A 22915-nucleotide genomic window follows, 5' to 3' on the forward strand; every position below is an offset into this window, starting at 1 on the left:
TAGCCGCCCCCATTTATTTCATTCTTAATAATAGTTTATGGTTTATAATTAAAATAGAGTGCTTTTTGTATATTAGTTTATGAAAGATAATGTGCCCTTATTAGATGATTCTAGCAACCAGGTGATATCTTACCTGACATTAAGTATGTGCTAAACTGTGGCAACCCTCAATCCTATTCTGAAGTTTTTACCATATCTTCACATAATCTTCATTGAGTCCTAAGTCTGGTTATACCAATCATTGTTACTGCTTTTTAACTTTATTAATTTTGTTGTTGTTGTTGTTATTGTGGTGGTTATGATGGTGATGGTGGTGGTGGTGGTTATGCAGAATTATGGTATTCTTTAAGAAATATCAATTTATGAAAGAGACAATGTAGTATGGTAGAAAATATTCAAAGAAGATGATTTTTGAGGTACTTATTTTTCATAGAAGAAAGTTATCATAAGACTTGTTTTTTCCCCTCTCCACTCTAAAATGGAAATGGGATTCAATAATAGCTCTTTTATTTTCCCTAAATGGGTGAATCCATCTACCCATTTTCCCCAACACTATGCTTGCTTTTACTCATAGCCCCCTTGTTTGATCCCTGTTTTATTCACATACTGGACAGGTGGCAGTACATTTAACTTTCTTTTGCCTCTTTCCTCCCCTCTTTCCACTTGAAAGAATTCTCACTATGTTTTCTATCCCATACCTCCTATTTTGCCCAAAATGGTAAGTTAGTCCAACCTCCTCATACTATTGTCAAATGACACACCTAGTGTTCCACATGACAGATTTGAACCCAGTTTTGGATTCAAGAGACAATGTTCTTTCCCATTGTACCAATCAATGCCTCCTTGTTTATATTATCTTTTCCCTTTTTATTTGATTCCTTTATTTAAGGAATCTAAATTCAAACATGAACCTAGAAACATGTAAGAGTTTATTCTATTTAATTAGATTTTTCTTGATCATTATTCGTATTTACATTTCTGTGTTTTGTTTATCCTGTTAGTGAATCAAATGTTTTTTTGGACTCTGGGGTATTTTGCAGACAATTCAAATAGTTACTTCTTTAAATACATTTTCACTAATAATTACACTGAGATTTTTAGGCTGTGACACTTTGGAATACATTACCATCTCTCTTTTTGTAATGTACTATTCCAAATTCCATTTTTTTCCTCTTTTTTTCATGGATGTGAAAGTCTTATTATACTAACTGAAGTTACTATATACATGAAATACAATCTCCTGGCTAATTTTTTTTTTTTTTTAGTGAGGCAATTGGGGTTAAGTGACTTGCCCAGGGTCACACAGCTAGTAAGTGTTAAGTGTCTGAGGTCAGATTTGAATTCATGTCCTCCTGACTCCAGGGCCGGTGCTCTATCCACTGCGCCACCTAGCTGTCCCACCTGGCTACTTTTTAAAAAAATCTTGTTTGACATTGAAATTCTGAATTTTTATTTCTATCAGGATTTGTGTTTGGGTCTTGGAATTTTATTCCCTTGTTGGAGTTCTCTAGATTCAATTAATGATTGCTGAATTGTCTCTTTCTAAAATTTCTGAGCTATTTTCTTGTATTTTTTCTTTCATCTTGATATCAATGCCATTTAATATGCTAGGTTTTTCTTCATGACATCTGGTCTTTCATATATATCTATGCGTTCTGTCTTGATTTTTTCTATATAAGTCATATATTCAAATTTGACATATTTTTCTTCATTTCTGTAAATTTTTTTCTTCTTTTGTATTTTTGAGTTCCAAATATATCATTTTAAGTTATTCTATGTTATGGAAAGATTTTCTGCTCTATATTCTAAGTAATCTGTTGTTTTATTATAAATTTCTTCTTTAGAGACTGTAATATCCCGAGGCTTCATTGATAATAACTTTTTTAAAGTTAAATTTCTTTTATTAACATTGTGAAGCTTTTTTGTTGCTACATTATTTATGGAAAAAACACATAACTCATTTTTATTCCCTTTTGAATTAGTGTTAGTAGGTTAATTTCCCTTAAAAAAATGTTACTTTTAACTAGACATAGACCAACACTGTGTACCAAAATAAGGTTAAAATGGGTACATGATTTAGACTTAAAGTGTTATACTCTAGGAAAACTAGAAGAGAAAGGAATAATGGAGAGGAGGCAGCTAGGTGGCACAGTGGATAAAGCACCGACTCTGGATTCAGGAAGACCTGAGTTCAAATTCGGCCTCAGACACTTCACACTTACTAGCTGTGTGACCCTGGGCAAATCACTTAACCCCAATTGCCTCACACACACACACACACACACACACACACAAAAGATTAATGGAGAGAGGAAGAATTAATAACCAAATAAGAGATGTAGAACATCATGAAATACAAAATGAATAATTTTGATTACATTAAATTAAAAAGGTTTGTACAAACAAAATCAATGAATCCAAGATTAAAAGGAAAGCAGAAAGCTGGGAAACAATTTTTATAGACAGTGTTTCAGATAAATACCTCATTTCTCAAGTATATAGAGAGTGAAATAAAATTTATAAGAACACAAGTCATTCCCCAATTGAGAAATGGTCAAAGGATACAAACAGGTAGTTTTCAGATGAAGAAAGTAAAGCTATCCATAGTCATAAGAAAAGTGTTCTAAATCACTGTTGATTAGAGCAATGCAAATTAAAATAACTCTGATGTACCACTTCATACCTATATAATTGGCTAATATGACAAAAAAGGAAAATGATAAATGTTGTAAATGTGGGAAAACTGAAACACTAATGCACTGTTGGTGGCATAGAGAACTGATCCAACATTTTTGAAGAACAACTTGGAACTGTGCCCAAAGAGCTATAAAACTGTGCATACACGTTGATCCAGAAATACCACTAGTAGTCCTGTATCCCAAAGAGATCATGAAAAAGGGAAAAGGACCCACATGTACAACAATATTTCTAGCAGTTTGTTTTGTTGTGGCAAATAATTTAAAATCGAGGATATGCCCATCAGTTGGGAAATGGCTGAACAAGTTGTGGAATATGAATAGAATGGAATACTATTATGCTATAACAAATGATGAGCAGGCCAATTTCAGAAAAAGCTGTAAAGACTTACATGAACTCAGCTGGGTCAAAGTGAGCAGAACCCAGAGAATATTATTTATAGTAACAGCAACATTGTGTGATGATCAACTGTGACAGAATTAGCTCTTCTCAGCAATACAGTAATCCAAGGCAATTCCAAAAAACTCATTATGCTCTCCAATTCCAGAAAAAGAACTATGAACTTCAAATGCAGATTGAAAAATATATTTTTCACTTTTTACTTTTTTTTCTTTTTTCTTTCTTATGTTTTTTTTCTTTTTGCTTTGATTCTTCTTTCACAACATGACTAATTTGGAAATATATTTAAATATGATTGTACTTATAGAAAACAACATATTTAAAAATAAATAAAATAGTCCTTTTATTGAATTAGTATTCTTTTTTCCTTGCTTTATGAGTCTCTTTTTTGATCCATCTGTTCAAGAACTAGGCTTATATGTAGATTTTTTTTCTCCAAAAATAACTTTCTTAATTTGATTTAAAAAAATAAATAAAACAACTTCATATTGTCATGTAACCTTCAATTTTTAAATCTTACAAGATTTATTGATTTTTCAGGATTTTCATTATGATTTTAATTTGGTATTTTAATTTTTTCTAACTTTTTTCTTTTATTTGCATATTTACTTCATTGAATTGCTCTTTCTTTTCTTCTTCTATGCTTTCAGAGATATAAGTTTTCTCTTAACTAGTGCTATGTCTGCATTTCACAAATTTTGGTAGGTTGTCTTATTGTTTTCATTCTTCTTATTGAAATATATTGATTGGTTCTGACTGGTTCTTTGAGTCATTCATTTATTGTTGTTGAATTTGCTGCTGCTATTCTTGTTGTTGAATTGTCCAGTCCTGTCCAGCTTTTCATAACCCCATGGACTGTACCAAAACAATACAATCCACAGGCAAAGATATTCGAGTGGTATGCACTTTGCTTCCCCAGTCAATTTAGGAAACAGGTTAAATGAGTTGCCCAAGATTGCACAATAAATAAATGTCTATGGCAGAATTTGAACTCAGGTCTTCATAATTCCTGCCCTAACACTTTATCCTCTGAGCCATCTAGCTACTTCCAAATCATTGTTTATAATAAGAATATTTTCCAATAAATTAATAGTCTATGATGTTATTGCCCTTTATTGAATTCATAAATAACTGATTAACTTTCTGAATAAAAACTATGCATTTATAGAAAAAAATTATTGCATTACAGCCTTAAAAATGTGAATTTAATGTTTCTGCTTGTCTGCATTTGATTGTGAGGGGTTTATTTCCTAATTCATGTTCAATTTTTGTGGTTTTCATGTACAGCTGAGCAAAAGGTATACTCCTTTATATTCCCATTCAATTTGCTTCAGAGGCCCATCATATTTAACTTTTCTTATATTCAATTTATATTCTTAAGTTCCTTAATATTTATTTTATGAATAAATTTTTCTAGCCCTGAAAAGGCAAAGTTGAGGTACACCACAAGTATAATTTTACCATTATCTTTTAAAATTCATTTGGATACTATTCTTATATTCTTTTTTTGAATAAAAAAAACTATTTGTATTATTTTCCAGTTACATGTAGAGACAGTTTTCAACATTTGTTTTTATAAGATTTCTAGTTTCAATTTTTTCTCCCTCGCTCCCCTCTCTCCCCCCATCCCCAAGACAGCAAACAATCTGATATAGGTCATATATGTATAATAACATTAAACACATTTCTGCATTAGTCATGTTAGAAGAATCAGAGCTAAAAGGAAAAACTTTAAAAAAAGAAAAACAACAGCACCAAAAACAAAAGAAATAGTATGGTTCAATTGGAATCCATATTACACAGTTATTTTTTTCTGGATTTGGAGAGCATTTTCAATCATGAGTCCTTTGGAACTATCTTGGACCATTGTATTGCTTAGAAGAATCAAGTCTATCACAGTTGATCAACACATAATGTTGATGATACTGTGTACAATATTCTCCTGGTTCTGCTCATCTCACGCATCATTAGTTCATGCACATCCTTGCAGATTTCTTTGAAATCCGCCTGCTCATTGTTTCTTACAGAACAATAGAATTCCATTACATTCATATACCACAACTTGTTCACATTCCACAATTGATGGGCAACCCCCTCAACTTCCAATTCCTTGCCACCACAAAAAGAGCAGCTATAAATATTTTTATATATGTGGGTCCTTTTCCCTTTTTTATGATCTCTTTAGGAAAAAGACCCAATAGTGGTATTGCTGGGTAAAAGGGTATGCACAGCTTTATAGCCCTTCGGGCATAATTCCAAATTGCTCTCCAGAATGGTTGGATCAGTTCACAGCTCCACCAACAATGCATTAGTGTTCCAATTTTTCCACAGCTTCTCCAATATTGATTACTTCCCCTTTTTTTTGTCATATTAGCCAATCTGCTAGGTGCCAGGTGGTACCTCAGAGTTGTTTTAATTTGCATTAAACTAATCAATAGTGATTTAGAGCATTTTTTCATATGGCAATAGATAGTTTTGATTTCTTCATCAGAAAACTCCCTGTTCATATCCTTTGACCATTTCTCAATTGAGGAATGACTTGTATTCTTATAAATTTGATTTAGTTCCTGATATATTTTAGAAATGAGGCCTTTATAAGAAGTACTGGCCATAAAAATTGTTTCCCAGCTTTCTGCTTCCCTTTTTATTTTGGCTGCATTGCTTCTGTTTGTACAAAAACTTTTTAATTTAATGTAATCAAAATTTAATGTAATCAAAATCATCCATTTTGCATTTCATAATATTTTCTATCTCTTGTTTGGTCATAAACTGTTCTCCTTTACAAAGATCTGAAAGGTAGACTATTCCTTCCTCTCCTAATTTATCTATGGTATCACCTCTTATGTCTAAATCATGTACCCATTTTTACCTTATTTTAGTATAAGGTATAAGATGTTGGTCTATGCTTAGTTTCTGCCACACTATCTTCCAGTTTTCCCAGCAGTTTTTTTCAAATACTGAGTTCCTATCCCAGAAGCTGGAGTCTTTGGCTTTATCAAACAGTACATTACTAAAGTAATTTACTACTGTGTCTCCTGTGCCTAGCCTATTCCACTGATTCTCCACTATATTTCTTAGCCAGTACCAAATAGTTTTGATGACTGCTGCTTTATAGTAGAGCTTCAGATTTGGTACAGATAACCCACCTTTCTGTGCATTTTTTTTCATTAGTTCCACTGATATTCTTGACCTTTTGACCCACATAAATCATTAGCATTTCTATACATGACCAACAAAGTCCAGCAGCAAGAGATAGAAAGAGAAAGTAATGGTAGATAATATAAAATACTTGGGAGTCTACTGGCCAAGACAAACCCAGGAACTCTATAAACATAATTACAAAACACTTTTCACACAAATCAAATCATATCAAAATAATTGGAAAAATATCAATTGCTCATGGATAGGCCAAGATAATACAATAAGAATGACAATTCTACCTAAATTAATTTACCTATTCAGTGCCATACCAATCAGATTACCTAAAAAAATTTTTTAGACCTAGAAAAAATAATAACAAAATTCATCTATTCTAATTGGTGCATATATGTTTAATATAGATATTACATCATTTCTATGGCCCCTATGAACAATGTAGTTTCACTTCTTATTGTTTTAAGTCAATTTTTAGTTTTGTTCTATCTGAGATCATGATTGTCTGCATTTGCCTTCAGCTGAAATATAATAGATTCTAACCAAGCCCCCTATTTTTTATATCTATGTCAAGTGTGTTTCTTGTAAGCTATATATTGTCAGATTTTTTTCCTAATGTTTTCTACTGTATTGCTTCCATTTTATTGATGAATTTACTCCATTCACACTTACAATTACAATTGGCAACTTTTCATTTCACTTCACCCTATTTTCTGTTTATCCTTTTCTCTCTTTTTTTCCTGTCACTTCTTTAGTTTGTTTTGCTTCTGACCATTGCCTTCTTTAACCTCACTCTTTTTTATCACCCCTTTTCTCTTATCCTGTTTGCTGCCCACTTCCCAGTTCAGCAAGATAGATTTCTACACCCAGTTTTGTGTTTATAGTTTTCCCTCTTTAAAACAAAGCTGATGAGAGTGAAATTCAAGCATTTCCCACTTCACCCCCCAACACATAACTTTTTTCCCCTCTACTGTAAAAACTACTCCTTGTATACCACTTTTCTGTGGGATAATTCCCCCCACACACATTTTACCTGTAATTTTTCCTTTCTTCATTAGCACCCCTCTTTCCTTATTTTTTATCACCCCACAAAATCAATTCATTTTCTTGGCCTCTATATATGAAGAATATTGCCCCCTAAATAATAATGAAAAATAATTCTTATAGGTCACATGTATCACCTTCCCATACAGAAATGTAAACAGTTAATGTAAACAGAAATAGAGTTACCAGAGTCCTTACTCCCTTGGGACCAGAAATGATACTACTTCTCAGAGCCCTTAGTCCTTCTTGACTGAAAGTGTTCCTCTCTTCCCTTAAACTGTGACCCATAAGTAGGTGTAGTTAAAAGAGTTGGAAATAGCATTTGCTCCTTTAGCCAACGTTAGCAGTTGGGCCCATCTTAATCTCTTTCTGACCAGTTGTCAGGTCCCTTTATCATCTCTGACTTGAGAGCTTTTGAACCTTCACCTGCATTTGTTACTACCACCTAGTCTTACCACTAGTATTTATCCACATGATCTCTAAGCTATGCTCCTCCCTCTTGTCACCAATCTTTCTTTCCAACCTCCTATATTGTCTTGAGCTGAAGAATGTATCATGATGAACCTTTGATTGCTCTGCCATTTCAGAATTTATTTTGAGAAATTAGTTTAAAGTGGATTCTATCCATTCCTTGTTTGTCCTACTCTTCTTCCCTCTTGGAACCAATTCTAATGAGAGTGACGTTCAAGCATTTCCCAGCACCATCACCCAATTTCCTCCTCACCATAAATGTTCTTACTTTTTCAACCTCTTTCATGTGAGAAAATTTCCCATCTTCTTCTTTCCCCTTCTCTCTGAGCAGCCCTCTTTCTCACCTCTTTATTTTTTTTGAGATCATCTGAACATAATCATCTCACATCTGAATCCTCTACGTAGACTCCTTCGAACTGCCCTATGTTACACTTCTTATGAGTTATATGTTTCATCTTCCAATATAGGATTTTAAACAGTTTAATTTTATGAAGTTTCTTATGATTGGATTTTTTATGCTGTTCTTAAGTTCTGTGTTTGAATGTCAACTTTTCTCTTCAGGTCTAGTCTTTTTCATTAGGGATTCCTGCAAGTCCTCTATTTCATTAAATATCCATCCCCACCCCCTCACTGTCCCCCCTCCACCCTGAAGGTTTCTATTCAGTTATTCTTGATAGATTATTCTTGGTAGCAATCCTAGCTTTAACCTCTTTCATGCTGATATTTTCAGAACTAATTCTGGTGGTCTAAAAGTTTTCAGTGCATGTGATTTGGTAAGAGCTGAAATAACTGCTCTTCAGATCTGTGCTCTAATATTTACCCAGGAAGTGTCCCCAACCCTCTGCATCTGTGAGTGCTAGTACTCCTCTTGTCTTAGAATCTCACAAGGTCCCCTGCTTTCTTGCAACTCTTACTTGGTAGTGCTCCTCACCTCCTTCCCAGAATTGTGTATGGGAAATAGAGTTACCAATAAATATCAGTTTTACCCAGGAATGGGTCATCTGTAATCTTTTTCTCACTAGTTGTTTGACCCTCTTAACAACTTTGTGCTTAGATATCCCAAAACTGCTGTTGCTGGCAGCTCCAAGGCTCATTGCTGGGGTTGCCCTGGTGAGTAATACATGCAAGCTCTGACCCTGGTGTGACAGACCTTTCCCGCTGACTTCCTAAGTTGTCTTGGCATGGGAAAAAAAAAAGTCTCATCCTACCCTTTTGCTAGATCTGGTACTCCAGAATTCAGTTTGAGAGTTATTTTAAAGTTGTTTGAAGGGTGTAGAAATTGGAATGACACCCCCTGCTGCAAGGGAAATTGTGAGCTCTGACCTGAAAAGAAATCGTGTGACTTTGATGTCCTGAAATGTCCTTTATGGGGTTTTGAAGGTCAGATCAGCATCAGGAAGTGATGTCTGCGACCCATGGATCCTGTCAATCAGTGTTACCAGACAATTAGCTTGGAGCTGTGTGTGTGGATGGCCCTGTTACCTGTTTCACAGAAGGCTTCTGGGAGAAGCTGCAGAGGAGTGAGGGATTTTTCATGTCTGGATGGTGGCTGGGTGGCACCATCCCATCCAGGGATTGAGAGAGCAGGCAAATCTCATACTTTATCCATGTGTTTCTCTTTACTAAGCCCTAATATACTTTTTTTTTTACAGGGTAGTGAGGGTTAAGTGAGTTGCCCAGGGTCACACAGCTAGTAAGTGTCAAATGTCTGAGGCTGGATTTGAACTCAGGTCCTCCTGAATCTAGGGCTGGTGCTATTTCCCCTGCGCCACCTAGCTGCCTCATCCCCTGTGCCACCTAGCTGTCCCAAACCCCTAATATACTTTAATAAATACTTAATGTCCAAAGATTGGTGCTATATGTTTTCTAATTCAAGGTGACCACTCATTAGATTTTAGACATCACAGCTAGAATTTTAGGCCCTTACAAATTGGTGTCCACAAGGAGAATGCTGAATCCTGCAATCTTCTGATCTTCCCAGTTGCGTAAAGATTTTCCCCTATTTCCTATGTGCTGTCTCTTTAAGTTTTAAATTGACTGCTAAGTATATGCTTTACCTCTTAAGTACCCGTTTTCTAATTTTAGCCTTCTATTTTCAATGGATCGAAAAAGCCTTCTAAATTTTAGCCATGTGGGCACAGTAGATAAAGCACTGGCCCTGTATTCAGGAGGATCTGAGTTCAAATGCAGTCTCAGATACTTTACACTTACTAGCTGTGTGACCCTCGGCAAGTCACTTAACCTTCACTGCCCCACCCCCCCCACCCCCCAATTAGCCTTGTAAGTTTCCTTTCATGGCTATTCACGCAGGCTAGAATTGACCTTGTGTGTATGTTTGGTCCTTATGAATGTGAATGTTCTATTCCTATTTTTATTTTTATTCTTACTTTTCTTTGTGTTATAATGAGGAAATTTTTGAATTACAGGAAGGGGATTGACGATAGTACATTTCATATCATTCAAGGCTCTTCCCTTGAGAAAATAATCACAGCATGGGACTCTTATAAGCTACTAATTCAGCCAGGCATGACAAAAGCAAGGCTTAACAAATTGTGTTTTATGTGGCATAAAATATATATATATTAGCTTACTGGAAAACAAATGGTTAGAGAATGGATCTTTTGACCACTTAACACTGAAAACTCTACAAATAATCCTGCACTTTGAGACCCCCAAAGATTTAATATATTGGGAACTATGTAATAAAGCCAGCAAGGAGCTTATACAAGAGGAGGCATCAGTTTTTTTCAGATTCTAACACTAAGAGTTTCTCTAATTTTGCATGCTGCGAGGCAATGACCCAGCCTCTAAAAGCCTTTGTCCACCTGTCAGTGGGGAAAGGGGAGTCCAGGCCTGAGTTTGAATCCAAGCCTGATTAAAATTTCCCTGGTCCCTCCCCAGCAGAGCCAACTTGTTTGAGTATAAGTGCTGCAGCTGTGCAGCATGTGGGAGAGATGTTCCTGCCCCCTCATCTCGGGACCCCATGTCCTCCCCCTCCTCTGGCACCACCTCCTACTCCTCCCATGGCCATGCCCCTTGATCCTCCAACCAGGAAGGTCAAGAGATCTAATCCCCCCTCCTCATGTCCTTAGCTTGTGCATGTGTAGCCTCTTCTACCTGCACTCCCAGCTTCTACTCAGTTACCAGAGCAACCAGCCCAAGTCCTACCCCAGCCAAGCTGTAATTCTCCTAAAAAAAACTTAGAAAACCCTTTAAATTCCAGCTATGCTGATTTTGTTCATAATCGTTTTGTTAATCTGCTTTTGTCTTCAATTAGTAACCTTATAAAGCATTTGTATTATGAAAGGATCAACAGAGAAAATAAAAGGGTTAAAAGAAAAACAAAAGAAACTTAAGCTGAATAAAAATGTACAAGACAATGATCATCATATTTTATGAACCTGCTTCTACTGCCATAAACGGGGACATATTTTGCAGAAATGTTGAAGTAAACAGCAAGGTATTAATGTGAGAGGTGGGGATTTTAGATATTGAAATCAAAAATGTTCTAAATTCACTCAGAGAAATAATGTTAGTTCAAAGGTTACATAATGCTATGCTATTATATCTATATTTTGAAATTAATAGTATGGGTTTATTTTCATAGAGATTTTTATGCTTTTAGGATTGTGTTTTATACTTAGCTTAAAAAGGGGAATATTTGCACAAGCTTTTTATATTCATTTAATCAAATTTATATTTTGTAATACTATTATTAATATTAAGTTCATATTCATTGAGATTTCTCCAATTTGAATTTCATTGTCTTTTATTCTTCCATGTGTATTTTGTTCTACTCATCTATCTCTCCAATTTTGAAACAATGTAAGATGGTCTTGATTTCACAATAAAATATTAAGTCTGGAAGTATTATTCTCCCATATTCTAAATTGTTTGCTTTTTCCAACTGATTATTTGATCAAATTCTATAAAGCATTTTGTCACATGAGGGGAGACATGCATGAAGTCCACCCAGGTACTTCATTGCTTTGGGAAAGAAAACGGCTATTGGCAAACGTCGAGGTTGGATTTTTTTGGTTTAATTTTCCCCCACATGGTACCAGGTGGCCACCTCATTCAACACCTGACTTCAGTTCCCTCTCCTATATGCCTGATGTCATGGACACCTCAATCCTATGCATCTGATTAAGCCTGACTCAGTTATTTCTCTCTTTTTTGGTAACCCCCATAATTATCTCAGACGTCATGATAAATACAGTGTTGGATTTGGCCTTGACATCAGCTACCAATTATATTAGCTTCTTTAATTTCTTATAATGGCATGAGGATAATTAGGCAGATGATGCAAAAAGTGATGAAACAGATTAAAAAATATTTTAAATTAACATCACAAATGTCTTTTCATTTTATTCCCCAAAGGGGGGGTGAATGTAGTAATATTAAGTTTTAGAGAATGTTTTAATTTTTGTTTTTATTATATGTTTAATGTGTAACAACTAAGATTCTGAATTTCCTTAGACATGGCATTTTGTTTTTTTTTTTTTTGAGAACTCTCATTGTTTGATTTGATTATTGGCAAATCTATTTAAAGTTGTGTTAAGCTCAATTTTGTAGGAAATTTTCCTGGCTGATTACCAGCATCCACATATCCATACCTGAAAGACTTCCATTCCACAACTACACCCAGAGGACATCCCAAGAATCATATGAGAAAAGACTTCCAGAGACTTAAATGGACATTTTCCTGTTTTCCTTTTCCACATTATATACAATGTTTATAACATCCACTTACTAAAGGAGAGTGCTCCCTTTAGTTTTTCTGTTTGTAATGTCCACCTGCTAAAAGGGAAGTGCCCCCTTTAGCCTTTATCAATGTGTCACTCAATTTCTTTTTCTCTTTTTTTCATTTCCTTTACTTTGTTAGTCATAGGTGTCTGTAACATTATTGCTTCATGTGATGAAATCATGTTTCTTCACATGAAGCAGAGGGGGAACTGTGAGAATTGGGATGACACCCCCTACTGGGAGGGACATTGTGAGCTCTGGCCTGAAAAGAAATCATGTGACTTTGGCATCCTGAAGTGTCCTTTCTGGGGTTTTGAAGGTTAGATCAGTGTCAGAAAGTGATGTCTGCCACCTGTGGGTTCTGTCAATTAATGTTACTAGCCAATTAGCTTGGAGTTCTGTGCATGGACAGCCCTGTTTCCTGTTTTGCAGGAGGCTTCTGGGAGAAGCTGCAGAGGAGTGAGGGATTTTTCATGTCTGGATGGTGGCTGGGTGGCACCATCCCATCCAGGGATAGAGAGAGCAAGCAAATCTCATACTTTATCCACGTCTTTCTCTTTACTAACCCCTAATATAATTTAATAAATACTTAATGCCCAAAGATTGGTGTATACATTTTCTAATTTAATGTGACCAATCATTAGATTTTAGACATCACAACTAGAATTTTAGGCCCTTACAAGGGGAATGTTGGGAGAGTTCAGGAATGTTGCATTCTGTACCCCACCATCTTGCTATTCACCTCAATTAAATGCTTTTAATGTAGTTTTGCACATGGTCATTGTGAGAATTCGTTTTGAATTTGCTTTATTTTTTCCTTATTTTTCAAAATGTAGCAGTGGATTGAGAAAGAGGAATAAATGTTTTTTAGACATCTCTAAGTTACTATTTTTAAAGAAGTATAGACAATCAGCATGTTCTATACATTTCTGTACTAGCATCACTATTTCATGTTAGAGAATAGCAAATCAGTATAAGAGCATTCCTAATATGACTTTCATGCTGTCAACTAAGAAGATGCTAAAGGGAATCTATGTGAAGGATTGGAAAGCTAGACATTTGATTGCTGAAGATACATTTGTGGGTTGAAGCACAGCATCCTCATTTGTGTAATCTTCTTTCCAATATATTACTCCTATATCATGCAATATCCAGATGTATACTATTGAAAAAGTAAGGCAAATCTCCATTTTTTTTTCCCAATTCACTAAATATTCTCTTAATACAGCTGAAGTCTAAGTATGGGCAAAGTGACCTCCTTTTGCACATTAGATTAATCTCAAATTTTCTTGGATAAACTTATCACTATAAGCACATGGAAATTACAAATACTTTTTAAAAATCCACATAGCAAAAATAATTAAATTGGTGTGTTGTGTTACTCATCTAACATAAATATTTATATAAACTGTGTAAGTGGCTATTTTGAAGATTTGAGTAAACTTATTCTTATGCTTTTGTGAAAATGGAGAAGTAAAACCTTTCAGGAATATATGGACAGACTCCGAGTCTCATATTGTGAAGTAGCATAACACTTTAGCAGAGTTGTCTTTTCATCCCCAGGTTAGAGTGGCCACCCTGTTCTCACAACATCTGGCAACACAGATGGAAAGAAAATTAATGGGGGTAGTAATCATTGACCTCATGTAAAAATAAACAAGTCTTCAGACTATGTAGAATAGCTCACACTTAGAAGAGGTCTTGAATATTTATTTCATTAATTGCCAGACTTTAAAGGTCTGCACTTGATAATGCCCTATGCCATAACATGACAACACTGTGTTTAAGATGTAATAAGACAATGGAACACATACCTATGAAAAATTGTAGAATGCAACTCCTTTCCCATATTGATAAAAAATCAAATATATAGGTCATATTTGAAGGTAAGAACTTGTGGTAAATATCTCTACTGATTCTTTCTACCCCTAGGGGTAAGTGAGTCCACAATAAGCTTCATCTAAGAAGTAAAAGGTTATTAAAATATTTGTGTTCTGCAGAGGATTTTTCAAATAATTGGTTAAAGATAGTATTGGTGATAGGATTCATACATAGAACAGAAGAAGAGCATTATGGTTGTTTATATAATTGTTGATAATAAAGAAATCTGGGTCACTACAGGGCCTATGAGTTCTACACTGGCTATGGCCTGAACTTCTCTAAACACTGATAAGGACTATAAGGGATGAATAAGATAGTGTCCAAATCATACAATTGGTACATCACCCTCCTCAGTCTTGTCTTTCACCTTATCTCAGGTAATATGGCTTTTCCTTCTACCAGCCACGTTATTTTATATAGTCCACTATATTGACTGATGAAAATCTTCATTAAAATATTGCACAGTCTTTATTTAAAAATAAAAGTGAACAAGTCTTCAGCATCTGGCTGATTTTAATACTTGAAAAATATGGGCATCATACCATGAGGGGTATAAATAAAATATGTAAAGAAAAAAATCTCTGAAAAAATTGAGCATCATAGGGAGATTTCTATCAGCTCTGTGCAAATCATAATACATCAATGGCCATGGAAAAATATTGTCGAAATCTGGGTTTCTTATTGTTGTTTTTATTTATATAATTGTTGGTAATAAATACAGTCTGGGGGCAGCTAGGTCACACAGTGGATAAAGCACTGGCCCTGGATTCAGGAGGACCTGAGTTCAAATCTGGTTGCAGACACTTGACACGTAATAGCTGTGTGACCCTGGGCAAGTCACTTAAACCTCATTTTCCTACCAAAAAAAGAGCTGGGGGGGGCGGGAAGTGATAAGGAACAAAAGAGATGAATGATTTAGTGTCCACATCATACCATTGGCACATCATTCTCCTCAGTCTTGCCTTCAACCTTATCCCAATATGGCGTTTCCTTCTACCAGCCACATTATCTTGTATAGTCCAACATTGTGTCTCCTGACCTCTTTCTATTTATAACTAAAGATAAAAAGTCAGGAAACAAACAAGCAAAGGGTAACAAAGTAAAAAACAAAAGGTTAAAAAAAGGAAAAAAGGTAACAAGGTGAACATTCTGTAAGAAATAGGTTAAACAAATAAATAATATATCAATATATCAAACACTTCCCTTTTACTATAATAGGGAAATTTCATTGTTTTTATTTGTTTTGTTTATTTTTGGACAAGGAATGTTGAGAAAAGGGATTATTTTGACTGGTCATAAGATGAAAACCACTGATATGGTATACATTGCTTAAAAGAGCTAGAGATTTTAGGTGTGGATAAAAGACCCAAGGTGGACTTGATAGCAATTTTCAAGTCTAATGAAGAACTGTTATGTGAGAGACTGTTTTGCTCTGTTCAGTTTGGCCCCAGAGAGCAGAACATCAGAAGGAATGTATAGAAATTGCAGCAAAGCCAATTGAGTATGTATGTATGCTTGTATGCAAGTATATATGCATGTATGTGAGTATATGCATGTGTGTATATGTATACACATATGTACATGTGTGTCTATATATACACATATACATATATATACACATATACATATATATATACACACATACATATATACACACATATCTATATCTATATCTATATCTATATCTATATCTATATCTAAATCTAAATCTAAATCTAAATCTATATCTATATCTATATCTATATCTATATCTATATCTATATCTATATCTATATCTATATCTATATCTATATCTATATCTATATCTATATCTATATCTATATCTATATCTATATCTATATCTATATCTATATCTATATCTATATCTATATCTATATCTATATCTATATCTATAAATGGAATGGCCTGTCTGGGAATATAGTAGTTTCCACCTCATTGTAAATCTTTGAGCAAAGATAGACCGACCACATTATTTCCAGTATACAGCAGTGGGTTTCTTTTGGGGGTATAGGTTAGCATAGTTACCTCTGAGGGTTCTTCAATCTCTGATAGTCTATGTTCTGAGATTATACTTGGACTTTCACCCTCTCCAAAATAGAGAACAAAAAAGTGCAAATGTTTTATTGGAAAGCAGAATAAACATCTTGCATGTGAATTTTTTGTAGACTTTATATCATTCAACATTATCAAAATCAAATTCTGGATAAGCCTCCATTAAAAGCAACTCAAACAGTCTCTTCCCTGATAAATAACTCTTGCAGTTATGTGCAAATGTTTATGCAAATGATAGTCTCCTTTCCAACTCTGATTCTGATAACATTTGTTTTAGAAGGTTCCTATAGCTTTCTTCTTTGGAAAAATATTATGACCCATGACAGTACCTGCTGCGGGTGAAGCATCTCCTTAAACATGTTAATATTCTAATACCAGTGATGTTACATTTTGAAAATTCAGTGAAACAGAAGGGCATTTCATGTTGAGATAATCACATTTTTCAAATTTTCTAATACCCATTTAACCATGAAGATGTGTTCTTTAGTAATCAGTATTCTTTTCTTTCTTTCCTATTTTTAATCATTCAAACACTGACAAGTTTTGCCTACTGAAGAAAAGCAGGGAGGATGATACTTTATTCTTGATAGAGAGGATAGCTTGCACTGATGAATCCTATGCAGCAGGTGTCTGATGGACCATTATTTAATCTCTGCTTTGGGAAAGAGCAATTAAATGGTAGCTGTTGGTATTTGTTTAATAAAAACTCCAGATGTTGACAATGTTTTCCCATGGCCATTGATGTATAATGATTTGCACACAGCTGCTGGAAACCTCCCTAAGATGCTCGATTGTCCCAGAGATTTTTTTTTCTTTACATATTTTATCTATACCCCTCATGGTCTGGTGCATGCATTTTTCAAGTGCTAAAATCAGCCAGATGCTGAGGACTTGTTCACCTTTCTTTTTCAAATTAGGACTGTGCAATATTTTAATGAAGAGCATTTTCATCTGTCAATATAGTGTTAGTACTGCAATCCTTTAGTTAACCTATTGGAGCAGAGATTATAAATTATATGTGTTGCTGCTACACACAATTCACCTATGCCAACTAAAAAGCATCTAAATGAAATGAAATGCAAAGGGTAATAGCACTGGTGTGGGGTAAAGGGAGGAAGGAAGGAGGAGAAGAGAGGGACAGAGAGAAAGGGGGAACTAGCTGTTGGTAATTGACTTTTTTCTTTTTTTATGAAAGATAATAGGTCTTTGTAGAGGGTCCCTTCATCCACATATCAGTAAAAAAGCATTTAGAGAGGAAGGGAAGAAGAGAAAGGTAGAAGGGGGAGAGAGGAATTTAGGGAATTATAATCTGCTCAAAGGCAGAAACTTTCTATTTTATAAAACCCAGTACCTTTATAGGTGATCAGATATAATTTTTCAAAATAATGTCATTTACCTCTGTATAAGACCAGTTCAATTAATAGAGCACACTGGTTTATGTTTATTTAATTAATTCATCATAGCTTTGGAATGGAGAGAGGAGTTATATTGACAGTGCAGGTACTCTACCTCTTTTATGAAATTATTACCCATGTGTTGCTTGGCCACACAATTCCTTAGAGGGTCCTGTCAACTCATTTAACTGGATGTCAATGGAGTAGAAGTATATCCATGTCCATTTCCTCTTCCAGGTTCTAACTTTATTTTTAGTGGCTCAGATAAACAGTTCCTACCCTCAAGGAGCCTAAGTTTTATGGGGATAAAAAATACAGACAAATATGTGCATACAAGACATAAATAGATTAGATAGATATCTTGTGATAATCGTGATACATATCAAGTTTTGCCTACATCTCAATATATTTCTTTCATTTCAGTAATAACATGATCATCTTCATCATTATACTTAATATTTGTACAGCACTATGTGACCGGCACAATTATTGTCTCATTTAATCTTCATGACAATCCAGTTGTTGTGCTAGTGAGGAAGGAGGTGCTATTATTATCACCATTTTACAAATATAGAAGCTGAGGCAAAATGAAGTTAAATGGCTTGCCCCAGGTGACACAGCAAGTGTCTGAGGCTAGATTTAAACTCAGGTTTTCCAGACTCCAGGCCAAAAGTTCTATCCCCTGTTCCAATGAGCTGCTGACAGACAAACATGGGGGGGGGGGGAAAGACACAGAGACAGAGACAGACAGGTTGAAACATAGAAGGACAGAGAGAGGAGAGAGAAAGAGAGAGAGAGAGAGAGAGAGAGAGAGAGAGAGAGAGAGAGAGAGAGAGAGCAAGAGAGAGTGAGAGAATTAAATTAGATTAAAGGAAGACACTAGCAGTGAGGAGGGTGGTAGTAACTAGGAAAGTCCTCCTGAAGAAGGATTTGATTTAAGCTGAATCTTGCATGAATTCAGAGAAAGAGGAATTCAGAGGAAGAGTTGAAAAGAAAAAGTACTCCGGGGATGGAATAGGAGAGGGTGGGAAGTCAGTGAAAAAGATTAGGAATTGGTATATCATGTATGAGGAATAGCAAAAAGGACCAGAGTTACTAGAAGATAGCATATGTGAAGGGGAGCAAATTCTAAGAATGTAAAGATAGGAAGAACATGGTTGTAAAGGTCTCTACATGTTAACAAATGATATTCTATTTTATCCTGGAGGTAATAGGCAACCACTGGAGCTTACTGAGTAAGGATTTTACTTTAGGAAACTTGCTTTGGCAGCTGTGGAGAAAATGGGTTGGAATTGGAAGAGCCTTAGGTTTGGGAAACCAATCATAAAGTTATTACAGTAGTCTCGGTTTGAGGAGATTGGGGCCTTCATTAGGCTAGTTGCTATGTGAAGGGAAAGAAGAGGATATTTAAAAGGCATATGAATGCCTACACTTTAAGACTTGGCATCAGATTGGATATATTGAGTGAGTGTCAAAGAGCAGTTGAGATTGACACTGAGGGATAATATACGTAAACTACGTGCGAACCTTAAAACCCTACATGGTGGTAGTGGTGGTGGTGAATAGTTCCTGTTATGTGATAAGCCAGGATTTAGGCATATTTTTTGTCTAGTGTAGAAAAACTAACTTAAAGAGACGTAGAACAGAAAAAATACTAATTTTCTCCCTTTTTTTGTCTGAAGGATACAACTACTCTTCAGTTGATTAATTAAGCTATCTTACTTTAGGAAATTGGACTGCTATAGTAGCATCTTGGAATTAAATAGTAAAAACTCTTGAACCAAAGTCAAATGTCTATTATTTCATTGACAAGGGTTTTATTCAACTGAGGCCAGTTGCATTTTGTCTATAATATAATATGTTTTAAACTGAGTTGCCTGGGCTTAGAGAGGTTACATCATTCCTATAGCCACAAATGTAGTCAGTATTAAAGGCAGGATTTGATCCCAAATTTTCCTGACTCCAAAGTTGAAAAAAGCTATAAAATAGGAATTTTTTCCTACAAAGAGCAAATCATGGCTTATGGTGCACAGTACAACATGGAATAATGTTGCTAAGGGATGATGGAGGAGGGATGATTGAAGTATTATGGAAAACAATCCAGTAGAGAAGCAGCAACAAAGAGGAAAATCCAAACCCAGGTACAACCAAGCATTGAGAAGTAGGGGAGAAGGTATGCCATGGATTTGGTGCACTGGGGAGAAGTTTACTTCATGTTGTTATGGACTAATAGAAGGCAAGAGGATAGCATGTGGAGATAGGAGTCTTTCTGGGAAGTGAACATGTCCTCCCTGATATGAAATTATGCAATATTTCATTCCAATGGCAGTATACTGGGGCAAAATTCCATTCAACCAATGCCAGTTAGCTCTGAAATATAGCATTCTATTTTGTAAAGGGATACCTCTACTAAAAAAAAAATTCATAGTATACAAAAACACTTAATGATATTTTTCAATTGATTACATTCATTAACTTGGGTGTAAGGATAATGACCTATTTTCAAGATTAAAAAATGTTCCTGTAACCTCTAAATTAAACTGTTACTTTCTTGTGTTGACAGCACTTAACACAGTGCCTGGCACATAGTAGGCACTTAATAAATATTTATTGGATAAATGAATGAACTTAGCCACTATATATTTCCAACCCAACTCATTGCATTGAAAACACAGAAAACTATGGTATTCCCTTAAAAGTTGATGCCAAACATAAAGGGTTAATAAAATATTCTGTGAAAAGGAAAGCATGATGCTATCACAGGTTCATCTGAAACAAAGTATATACACCAAATAAAGAAACCATATTTATTTCTTACCAAAAGTGCTGCTATTATTCAAGTTAGAAAGACGTTGATGAATAATAACAAAACAATCACATTAAACACATTAAAATACACATTAAAATGTATATAGTGTTGAAAAATTACATTGGTAAAGAATATATATGTGTATACACACAATATTGTGAAACTCACATATTTTCATTCTATAAACTAGGCAATTCTATTTTTATTTATTTTTTTAGTGAGGCAATTGGGTTTAAGTGACTTGTCCAGGGTCACACAGCTAGTAAGTGTTAAGTGTCTGAGGCCAGATTTGAACTCAGATACTCCTGAATCCAGGGCCGGTGCTCTATCCACTGCGCCACCTAGCTGCCCCTAAACTAGGCAATTCTAATGGATTTGACTCACCTTGCTATCTGTAATTAACTGATGGCTTCCAATTTAAAAAATCCTTCCAAGTCAATAGTCATGAACTTTCAGATCATTGTGTTGCAAAAGGACATTTTTAAATAGCTTAAATATTACTAAGGTTTAAATAAAATGACTAAGGAGAATCATATAAGAGTAAGGCATCTATTTTTGGCTACCCAAACTGTAATAATTACTTATAATTACTTGATTAGAATATGCACATTAGAATATTAATGCAAATCATTTAACATAAACTGGTTTGTAAATAAAGCATATATAATAGAGTATGAGGAATGACTGACATTTAATCTTGAATATCTTTATATACATGTTGGTATTTAAGTCCTATTTTGATTTGATCATATGAAGGAATTTTTTAAAAAGAGACATAAAATTCAAGAACAGTTACTTTCTTTGCTGATATTGATAATAGTAAAATTGACAGCTAAGTGTTGCAGTGAATAGAGTGCTGAGCCTGAAGTCAGGAAGATTCACCTGTCTGAGTTCAAATGTGACCTCAGACGCTTACTATCTGTGTGACCCTGTACAAGTCACTTGCCCCTGTTTGTTTCAGTTTCCATCTGTAAAATGAAGCTAGGAAAGGAAACTACAAACCATTCCAGTATCTTTTCCAAGTAAACCCCACATGGGATCAAGAAGTGTTGGACATAACTGAAATGACTGAACAACAATAATAATAATAAAATTTATATATGAAACTGATACCTTTGAGTCTAGTGATAAAAATGAATGCGTGTTAGTTTTATGTGCCACTACCCTCCTTTAAAGTTGCCACTTTTTATGTATTCTTAAAGGAAACAAACTTTAAGGAAATAAAAAAGTAAAACAAAAGAAAATACTTCTTTTTTTCTTCTTCACTGAAATCATTCATAGGATCATAGTGGTCATCTGCTGCATACCTTAGATTATATAGATGAGCATCTGAAGCCCCAAGAGATAGGTGATTTGCCCAGAGTTACACAGGTGGTAAGTGGCAGAGCCAATATTTGAACCATTGATTCCTCTGAATACAAATTCAATGAACTTTACATTTAACCACTAACTCTATAAACAACCCTCTCCAAGTCTTTGAGTACCTATATATTATTTTATAATTGTCACACTTTACCTATTGTTCCAGATTAAACCCTTCCAAATTTATACATGGTCTTTGTAATTTATAAGGCTAAAAATGCATCTCCCTGTGGCAAATGGGGTAATGAACCTGACATCACTTTTTCTTAGGCTGCGCCTTAGATAAATGACATCACTGAGCTCTTATCAGCATGGCAGGACCTGTCAGAACTTTTTTTCTACTTGCAAAACTTTTATAAAAAAGACAAAAAATCCCTTACATTTTCTCTATATTATGATCAAACATCATAACAGAATTTGAGTAGAGAAGCCTGAATATATGCAGATAATTTCCACGGGCAATTTTCACTGAACGGAAAATGATTTGATTCAAGCCAATTATCCAAACACAAGAAGTACACATCAATTATCAACAACATTTTAACCAAAAATAGCCGTTTCTAGAACTAAAGCTATATGTGTAGTTATGTACAGTTATAATTGTGCTGTTAAAATGTACTTTTGTTAAATATCTTCCTTTAGTGGGTGAAAGTGATATTTCTTTTCTGTCTCCTATAATCCTGCATGACACTATCAGCCCCTTAACAACAGAGCCTATCATCTACATGGTGGGTGTTTAATAAATAGTCATTTAACTATTCTCAGCAATATAATGACCCGAGACAATACAAAAGGACTTATGATGACGCATACCAACAAAGAAAGAGCTGATATTGATTGAACACAGACTGACATATTATTTTTCACTTTCTTTCATTTTTTTCCTTTTATTCAAGTTTTCTTATAC

Source organism: Dromiciops gliroides, chromosome 3 (genome assembly GCF_019393635.1).
Source record: "Dromiciops gliroides isolate mDroGli1 chromosome 3, mDroGli1.pri, whole genome shotgun sequence".
In the NCBI taxonomy this organism is placed as follows: domain Eukaryota; kingdom Metazoa; phylum Chordata; class Mammalia; order Microbiotheria; family Microbiotheriidae; genus Dromiciops; species Dromiciops gliroides.